The 9606-nt window shown below is 51.3% G+C and overlaps 1 long non-coding RNA gene across 1 annotated transcript; it reads right to left on the bottom strand.

Annotated features, from left to right (window-relative positions):
- Positions 1-8388: 8388 nt before the first annotated feature.
- Positions 8389-9096, bottom strand: LOC118774071. The gene is made up of 3 exons (XR_005004805.1): positions 9030-9096; positions 8752-8849; positions 8389-8668 (listed from the first exon to the last, which is right to left on the bottom strand). It is a non-coding gene; the product is annotated as an uncharacterized LOC118774071 (long non-coding RNA).
- Between the last annotated feature and the right edge of the window lie 510 nt (positions 9097-9606).

Below are 9606 nucleotides of genomic sequence, written 5' to 3'. Positions count from 1 at the left end.
GGTATTTGTTCAGCTTTGTCGCTAGACTAAGAGCCCTGCATCAGCCAACCCCTGCATTCATAGTAGCGATGACTATCTTTTTTGACAGTGTAGAGGCGCCGGGGCAATGATTAGAGCTTTGTGTCGACTACGCCACCTACTGGAGGTCTGATCTCTATGTAGGAAATAAGCCTGGTGGGAACTAACCACCGGTTACCAAATACAACCAGCTTCCTGTATAATCCACACCAAGGCACACAGGTTCGTGCAAGGATGAAGCAGAGACGGGGTTCTATTAAAATTGGATACACGCTTTATTTTGATTGGTCTGATGGTTACACTTTCATTAGTGGGGCTAAACACCCAGTTAGACACAGAGGAATATCGTACCGATAGCGGATACCGAAGACACAAAATAAACTAGAATGAACAGGAGCGGAGCTTACCAGAGGGAGACCTTGTCTGGAAGGAGGGTCAGAAGGACCACACGTGGCTACACACACACACACACTGCACTGCACACCCCGGTGACACTACACTGCAAATGATAGTGGAGCAAAGACACAAATACCCACCACCAGGTGTCAAGCCTCCCTACTGGATGTCCCCAGTCCTGCCAGGAAAGAAAAGAAAGACAATAATAAGACATCAGAAAAGGGCCCCACCAGTTAGGTCTGAGCCCACAGGGCTAACCAAATAGCAGTTATGGCCACAGGTAATAACACCAGTACAAATCACAACACAACACTTCCCCAACGGGCACAACAAGGTGCCTTAACCAATCCTGGAATGTGTGAAAAGTCAAGGTGAAACACACGGGCCCAGGAGGGCAGACTAGTCACAGGTGGGGCCTAGCATCAGACGCAAGACACCCAAACCGAAAATAGACAACAACAACAACAACCAAGACAGCTAACAAAGAAGGTTATGTTTACAATACAATATCACAGTAGATCATTCCTCATGCTACCCACCAGGAAACCCCATACCCGATATCCATACGCACACACACACGCACGGGCATGCACCCCACGCCAACACGGAGCACGTCTACACACACCCAGCGCCCTCAACGCTAACTCACACAATCACCTGCACGCACACACGCACCAACACACACGATCACACGTTACCACTCAGATGCTCCGGCCACCCTCGTACGGTGCCGCCGCGATAGAGCATTCGCTAAATAAGAGTCATAAAACTAAAAGGGTTATTGATGACAAAACAGCAGCCGGTGACCAAAATGCAGCCTTGATCTTGTGTACTTCCGGTAAGCGACCCACCACGGCCGAAGACGAAGAGAGGTGAACTCCCGTTGCTAAGTGCTGACACCGCAACACAGCAAAGCAGCCTAAGTAAAGCAGATAGCAGTAGTTTAGACAAGCAGGTTAAGAATCGCTGACGATGATTCTAAAACACTGAATGGCTACGTACCGGTAACTTAAACAAGGATGCGCACCCACCGATTGAGTGGTACCCCAAATACGGCACACTGCGACGCACGATAAGGGCAATATTTCAAGTGTTTGGCCCTAAAACAAAGGCAGAAGTTAGCAACCCGAATCTGGCATGCATAAAATCACAGCGTCAAGCAAGTGTTGACCAACATACCTTCACGGTTGAGACGTGGGCACTCAACTACTGCTCAACAACGATAACGACTGGAGCATAAGACGCAAAATGCCAAATCGAACAGAATTCAAATCGCCTACCTGGCTGCAGCAGTGCCGGGCTTTTAAAGGGATCCCACGGCAAACAATTAGCATGACTAGTGTCGCATACCGTGACGTCAGTTGATGCGACGCCGCACTGCCGCTGTTGCTTCTGCTTAAAGGTACAGGCGCTCCGTTACAATCTACCCCCCGCTTCTTTTATCGTCGGCCCGACGATACAGCTCACGCTTCCCAAAGTTGAACAAAGTGTGGACCCACCGAACATGGATTCGTCAGAGGTCACTGGTCCGCACTCCGCATGGTAAGCGATGGGGGTTGGAATGCTGACCTGCTGTGACCCGGGTGGTGCGGCGCTGAGGGTGCTCCCTATCGCCAGAGCAGAGCGCTACTGGCTGAACGCCTATGGATTCGACAGCCAATTCGCTGGGGGGAGGATCCCGGTTACTCATATCCGGGCCCGCAGAGCCCCGCAGCGGTTCATCTTGGGATGTTTCAGCCATGGCTGGAGTAGGATGATCAGTACTAAATACTTGCTCCCCAAGGAGAACATCCTCCTCGCTAGACAACTCCCCTGGATCGCCCGGGGGCGGTTCCTCCAGTGGAGTTAGCCCCGGGGACTTGTTATAGGCCTGCGGCCCCAACACCCTTTTCAACATGCTACGATGCACATGTTTCGGCCTACTCGCATCATTAGTAGGGACAATCGTGTACACGGCCCCACCTTCCAACGGGGCCCGCAGAACTGTGTGCACCACCGGATTCCACTGGTCCTGAATTTTATTACGACCCCGCACCCCGAGGTCACGCACATACACCAACTGCCCTACTTTTAAGGCCGAACCCCGCACCCGTGAGTCATGTTTGTCTTTGCGATATTCTGCTGCAGCTGCAAGACGCTCCCTGGCCCCATCAAAGGCTACCTGGAGCCGGGTCTGGTGCTCCTGGACCCAATCGCACACCCGGCCCCCAACCGGCTCACGGACTCGCCCAAGGAGGAAGTCCACTGGCAGCTGGGGCTCCTGCCCAAACATCAGGAGATGAGGAGATTCTCCTGTGGACTGGTGAGGGGTGGTGTTATAACAGAAAACCACATGCGGCAAACAAGTTGCCCAGTCCCTCTTACGGGAGGCAGGCAAGGTGCGCAGTAAATTGTGCAGCGTGCGGTTAAACCGCTCGCACTGGCCATTCCCCGCCGGATGGTACGGTGTTGTTCGAGATTTCTGGACACCGTACATAACACAAAGCTGTTGGATCAGGACACTCTCAAAGCAGCGCCCCTGGTCAGAATGAAGCCGGCTAGGGATCCCGAAGCGGTAAAACCATTCCGTTATTAGGACGTGGGCCACAGTTGGGGCCCGCTGGTCACGTGTGGGGACTGCAATGGAGTACTTACTAAAAACATCGGTAATTACCAGTACATTTTCTAACCCCCTCGTAGTTGGCTCCAGAGTAGTAAAATCCACTGCCACCATTTCATTGGGTCGCGATGCCACCAGGTGACCCATGAACGTGGAGGCAGGGGGCCCAATTTCCTTAGCCACCTGACACCTAGGGCATTCCTCACACCATTTGCGCACCTCAGAAAACATTCGTGGCCAGTAGCATCGTTGCCGCACCAATTCGAGGGTTCGATTAACCCCTTGGTGACCATGCTGCTGATGGAGTTGTTGCAAGACTTCTGACCGTAAAGAGGCTGGCAAAATCAGCTGACGACATTCTTCACTCCCGTTGGGGTGAAGAACGCGTCGGTAAAGCACTCCCTCACTCTCGATTAACCGGTCCCACTGACGCAACAAAACGAGCACCAGGGACGGAAGTTTTTCCCTTTCCTCGCGAGTTGGTCGCCTCTGGTCCTTCCAAAAGACCAGAGCTGCCCGAATCACGGGATCGTTTTCTTGTAAGGCGCGCAAGTCAGGGGGGGCATGAGCCGGCAACACCGAGACTACCAGTTGGGTCGCCCTAATGCCGTCCCCGGGGGCTGTGACCTGCTGCAGCAGTCCAGGGACTGCCGTCCCTGGAGCCAGGTCCTGCACCCCCTCTGTGTCGGGTTGATACTGCCGCGACAGGGCATCAGCATTGAGGTTTGACTTCCCTGATCGATACTTTAATTCAAAGTCAAAAGACGCCAACTGGGCTGCCCATCGGTGCTCTACGGCCCCTAGCTTTGCAGATGAGAGGTGGCTCAAAGGGTTGTTGTCAGTGTACACCACACACTTCTGTCCCAGCAAATACTCCCTGAATTTCTCCGTGATGGCCCATTTAAGTGCCAGAAATTCCAATTTCATAGAGCTGTAGTTGCTCATATTTCGTTCCGTTGGTCTAAGAGCCCTACTGGCATATGCTATAGGCCGTACCCTCCCGTTCTCCTCCTGTGAAAGCACTGCCCCAAGACCACTATGGCTCGCATCTACTTCCAGGATGAACGGCCGGCTAAAATCGGCATAAGCAAGTACCGGTGCCGAGACCAGCTTACGCTTAAGGTCCGCAAAACTCACCTCACACTCCTCAGTCCAAGCCTCCTGTGTATTCTGCTCTGACGCCCGTCTGGACCTGCTTCTGCTCAACTCAGCCACCAGCCGATGAAGAGGAGCTGCTGTTTTTGCAAAGCCTTCCACAAAGCGCCGATAATAGCTGGCAAAGCCAAGGAACGAGCGGAGCTCGGACACGTTAGTGGGCCGGCGCCAATTGGAGACGGCTTCCACTTTACCAGGGTCTGTGGCAACCCCGTGCTGAGAAATAATATGGCCCAGATAGCGCACCTCTGATTGAAAAAACGCACACTTGCTCAACTTAGCCTTAAGGCCCTCTGTCTGCAGGCGTGTCAGGACCATCTCCAGCCGCTGAAGATGTTGCGCTACAGTGGACGAAAAGATGACAATATCGTCAAGGTAAAGCAAAACGGAATGACATTGCTGGTCGCCAAACATGCGTTGCATGAGTCTCTGGAAGGTGCTTGGCGCATTGCAAAGGCCAAAAGGCATCCTGTTCCACTCGAACAAGCCGAACGGTGTACAGAATGCCGTTTTGGCCCGATCACCCTCAGAGACAGGGACTTGATTGTACCCGCTGGCCAAATCCATGGTGGAAAACCAGCGGGCACCTGCCAACATATCTAAAGTCTCCTCAATCCGAGGAAGGGGAAAGGCATCCTTCCGGGTCTTAGCATTCAACAGCCGATAATCCACGCAGAGCCTTAAACTCCCATCCTTTTTCTTAACCAGAACCAAGGGTGAGGCAAAAGGGCTGCAGCTCTCTCTAATGACATTGGTCTGGAGAAGCTGGTTTATGTGTGATTTAACTGCCTCATAATCAGAGGGTGCAATGCGCCTATAGCGCTGTTTAACCGGGACTTGATCCAACAATGGGATGTCATGAGAAATCAGGGTCGTACAACCCAAATCCCCTTCGTGTGCAGAGAAGACCGAAGAATATTTCAATAACAGTGCCCGGACCTGTAACTGCTCAGAGTCAGACAGCGGTGACAGGTCGATAGCCCTAATTTGCTCCTCAATCGTTACTGGTGTGGGCAATTGGCCGCCAGAGGTGGCAGTAATAGAACGAACCTCTACAATGCCCCGAGGCAAACTGACAATAGAAACGGTGCTCATTTGTCCCAACCTAGTACGGGGATAGAGCATGATATCTGTGGAACCCACGTTGACCACTGGAATATGCACCAAGCCTTGGGTCACTTGTACGAGAGCCGGTGAAACCAACAATCCCCCAGGTAATCCTGAGTCGGTTGGCTCAAACAAAGTGCCGGGTCCTGAAAACTGTTCTGAGCAGGTGGCTGCAACCATCTTTATAGTCCCCCCAGGTACTCGCCATGGCCTTCGACCACTAACATTTACTGGACCACCAGCCTTGGGCGGGGGCTGAATCACAGCCTGATGGCAGTGTTGCAGGGCTTTTACCACCGGATAGGGTGCTGCAGACACAGAAGGCAGATCAAACAATGTGGGACCATGTTGCCCGAACAATTCCTGGTAGCATTTACTTATCACGTTCATACCGAGTACCCCAGGAACCTGGGGCGACATGTCACCTGGTGGATCCCGAACGACCAGAACGCCACAGTTGTGCATAACCTTACCACAAAGTTCTACATCCAGTTCCAAATAGCCTAAGTATGGAATCGCTAGGCCGTTAGCAGCACGAAGTTGCAGCCAATGGCAAGATTGTAAGCGCTCCTGGCCCAAAGGTTCAAAATGTTCACAGAAGAAGCTTTCCGTCATGGTAGACACCATGGACCCCGTGTCAATAAGGCAGGGGACCCGGATCCCACCCATCAAAACAAGCAAATGGGGGCAACTAGACAGTAAGCCCTTTGCGGCGCTGGGAGAACCAAAAGCGGTACCTGAGCCTAGGAAAACCCCACCCGGACTGTGGCTCTTCAATCCGGCGGGTATTAGTTTTCCGAGGGCCAGGACGAGCGAGAGGGCCTGCTCTCACAGGGCCCTGGGTCGTTATTGGAAGGGGCGGGTGGTGGCCCCACCATTCTCTCTCCATCACACTCCCTCGCATAGTGACCTGGCTGCTGGCAGCGTCTGCAAATAAGGGGTCCACCCCGGGGGAACCTACCACGCCTGGGGGGCTCCTGCAGTGCGGCCATACTACGAGTAAGATTATTTATCTGAATCTGCTGTTGTTTCAACATTTCTTTTAATTCCTCCATGTCAGACTTTGGCTCAGGCCTGCCAAAAGGGCCACTAGTCGCAGAACAGGAGGTACCAGAGACCCCAAATACTCTATCACCACCAGACGGGAGGGAGAAACTACGTGGCCGCGGTGGTTCAGCAGAGCCCTCGCGTTCCCAGCGAATGGCCTCTTTGCGAACCTCTATCAGAGTGGCCAACGGCTTGTTGCGAATAAATCGTTTCAGTTCACGACGTAGGGCGCCCTCGCTAACATGTTCCGTGAACTGGTCTCGAAGCAGGACGTCCGCATTAATAATGCCTTGGGGTGCACATCCCTTAACCTTATCCATTAAGGTCATTAAAGCAATAGAAAACTCGAGCAACGACTCCCCCTCTTGCTGCTTTCTAGAAAAAAAGGCCTCTTGCAGGGCTACGTACGATTGTGGGCAACCATATAACTCCTGTAATATCTCAAAAATTTTCTCTGGGCTCTCCCTTTCCTCCCTCGACCTATAACGAATCTCTTCCCGGGCTTCGCCCTCCAGGTGGTCAAAGAGAAAATATGCCTTGTCAATGGTAGACAGATGCCGGGCCCGCATACAGGCGGCTGCTTCCTCCCTCCACTCCTCTATACCTATACCTATGCTACCCCTAAAAATTGGGCACTTCTTCTCCCTTGGGATAAAAACCAACCGTTCAGTAGTCGATATGACTGGTACACTAGGGTCAGCAGAGGCCGCGCCAGAGGCATCCCCTAGATCAGCATTTTTAAGACGCTCATTCTCCGCTCTTAATTGGGCCACTAGGTCCCTAAGCTCTTGCATTTCCTCCGCCATTTCACACCAAGACACACTGTGCCAAAATTTATAGTTACCACAACTCACAGGAGATGACTGAGAAGCAACTCCAAAAAGGACTGTAGTTTCCTAAATCCGTTCCGACCACGGGCTGCTGTTTTGTCTCTACAAAGGAAAACAAGAATCACACCACCTACTCAGTCGTTCTCAGACGCCCATACACACATACAACAACCATACAGAAGAATTACAGCGGTGGGATGGAATACACAAATTCACAAAATAGAACACCCGTCTCTGTTCTTTTATGCGAATCCTGCCGACTGCGCCAAAATGTAGAGGCGCCGGGGCAATGATTAGAGCTTTGTGTCGACTACGCCACCTACTGGAGGTCTGATCTCTATGTAGGAAATAAGCCTGGTGGGAACTAACCACCGGTTACCAAATACAACCAGCTTCCTGTATAATCCACACCAAGGCACACAGGTTCGTGCAAGGATGAAGCAGAGACGGGGTTCTATTAAAATTGGATACACGCTTTATTTTGATTGGTCTGATGGTTACACTTTCATTAGTGGGGCTAAACACCCAGTTAGACACAGAGGAATATCGTACCGATAGCGGATACCGAAGACACAAAATAAACTAGAATGAACAGGAGCGGAGCTTACCAGAGGGAGACCTTGTCTGGAAGGAGGGTCAGAAGGACCACACGTGGCTACACACACACACACACTGCACTGCACACCCCGGTGACACTACACTGCAAATGATAGTGGAGCAAAGACACAAATACCCACCACCAGGTGTCAAGCCTCCCTACTGGATGTCCCCAGTCCTGCCAGGAAAGAAAAGAAAGACAATAATAAGACATCAGAAAAGGGCCCCACCAGTTAGGTCTGAGCCCACAGGGCTAACCAAATAGCAGTTATGGCCACAGGTAATAACACCAGTACAAATCACAACACAACACTTCCCCAACGGGCACAACAAGGTGCCTTAACCAATCCTGGAATGTGTGAAAAGTCAAGGTGAAACACACGGGCCCAGGAGGGCAGACTAGTCACAGGTGGGGCCTAGCATCAGACGCAAGACACCCAAACCGAAAATAGACAACAACAACAACAACCAAGACAGCTAACAAAGAAGGTTATGTTTACAATACAATATCACAGTAGATCATTCCTCATGCTACCCACCAGGAAACCCCATACCCGATATCCATACGCACACACACACGCACGGGCATGCACCCCACGCCAACACGGAGCACGTCTACACACACCCAGCGCCCTCAACGCTAACTCACACAATCACCTGCACGCACACACGCACCAACACACACGATCACACGTTACCACTCAGATGCTCCGGCCACCCTCGTACGGTGCCGCCGCGATAGAGCATTCGCTAAATAAGAGTCATAAAACTAAAAGGGTTATTGATGACAAAACAGCAGCCGGTGACCAAAATGCAGCCTTGATCTTGTGTACTTCCGGTAAGCGACCCACCACGGCCGAAGACGAAGAGAGGTGAACTCCCGTTGCTAAGTGCTGACACCGCAACACAGCAAAGCAGCCTAAGTAAAGTAGATAGCAGTAGTTTAGACAAGCAGGTTAAGAATCGCTGACGATGATTCTAAAACACTGAATGGCTACGTACCGGTAACTTAAACAAGGACGCGCACCCACCGATTGAGTGGTACCCCAAATACGGCACACTGCGACGCACGATAAGGGCAATATTTCAAGTGTTTGGCCCTAAAACAAAGGCAGAAGTTAGCAACCCGAATCTGGCATGCATAAAATCACAGCGTCAAGCAAGTGTTGACCAACATACCTTCACGGTTGAGACGTGGGCACTCAACTACTGCTCAACAACGATAACGACTGGAGCATAAGACGCAAAATGCCAAATCGAACAGAATTCAAATCGCCTACCTGGCTGCAGCAGTGCCGGGCTTTTAAAGGGATCCCACGGCAAACAATTAGCATGACTAGTGTCGCATACCGTGACGTCAGTTGATGCGACGCCGCACTGCCGCTGTTGCTTCTGCTTAAAGGTACAGGCGCTCCGTTACAACAGCAAAATCATAAAGATATGAGACACAATTGAAACCTTCCTCTACTTCTGCCTCCAGCCTCGCTTGTTCAGTCTCAGATAACGTAGATATGTTTACTAGGCCAGACTCTTTCACACCCATTGAATTTAGCTACTTCTCCTCCCTAATTAATTCATCTAAAAACACCACCTGCCTGTTAGACCCCATTTTGACAAGATTCTTAAAACAGCTGCCAGCTGAAATTGGCACAGCGTTGTTAAATCTTATTAATGCCTCCCTTATGGCTGGACATGTACCTCAGTCCTTCAAATTAGCAGTCATCAAGCCTTCTGTGAAGAAGCCCACTCTAGACCCAAATGACCTGTCGTACTACAGGCCCATCTCGAATGTCCCATTCCTTTCAAAAATCTTAGAAAAAGTGGTAACAAAAGTTCCTTTTTACAGTCCAATAATAT

Source organism: Megalops cyprinoides, chromosome 3, assembly GCF_013368585.1.
Source record: "Megalops cyprinoides isolate fMegCyp1 chromosome 3, fMegCyp1.pri, whole genome shotgun sequence".
NCBI lineage: Eukaryota > Metazoa > Chordata > Actinopteri > Elopiformes > Megalopidae > Megalops > Megalops cyprinoides.
The sequence above is the reverse complement of the archived record's forward strand: the minus strand, read 5'-3'. Positions and strand labels throughout refer to the sequence as shown.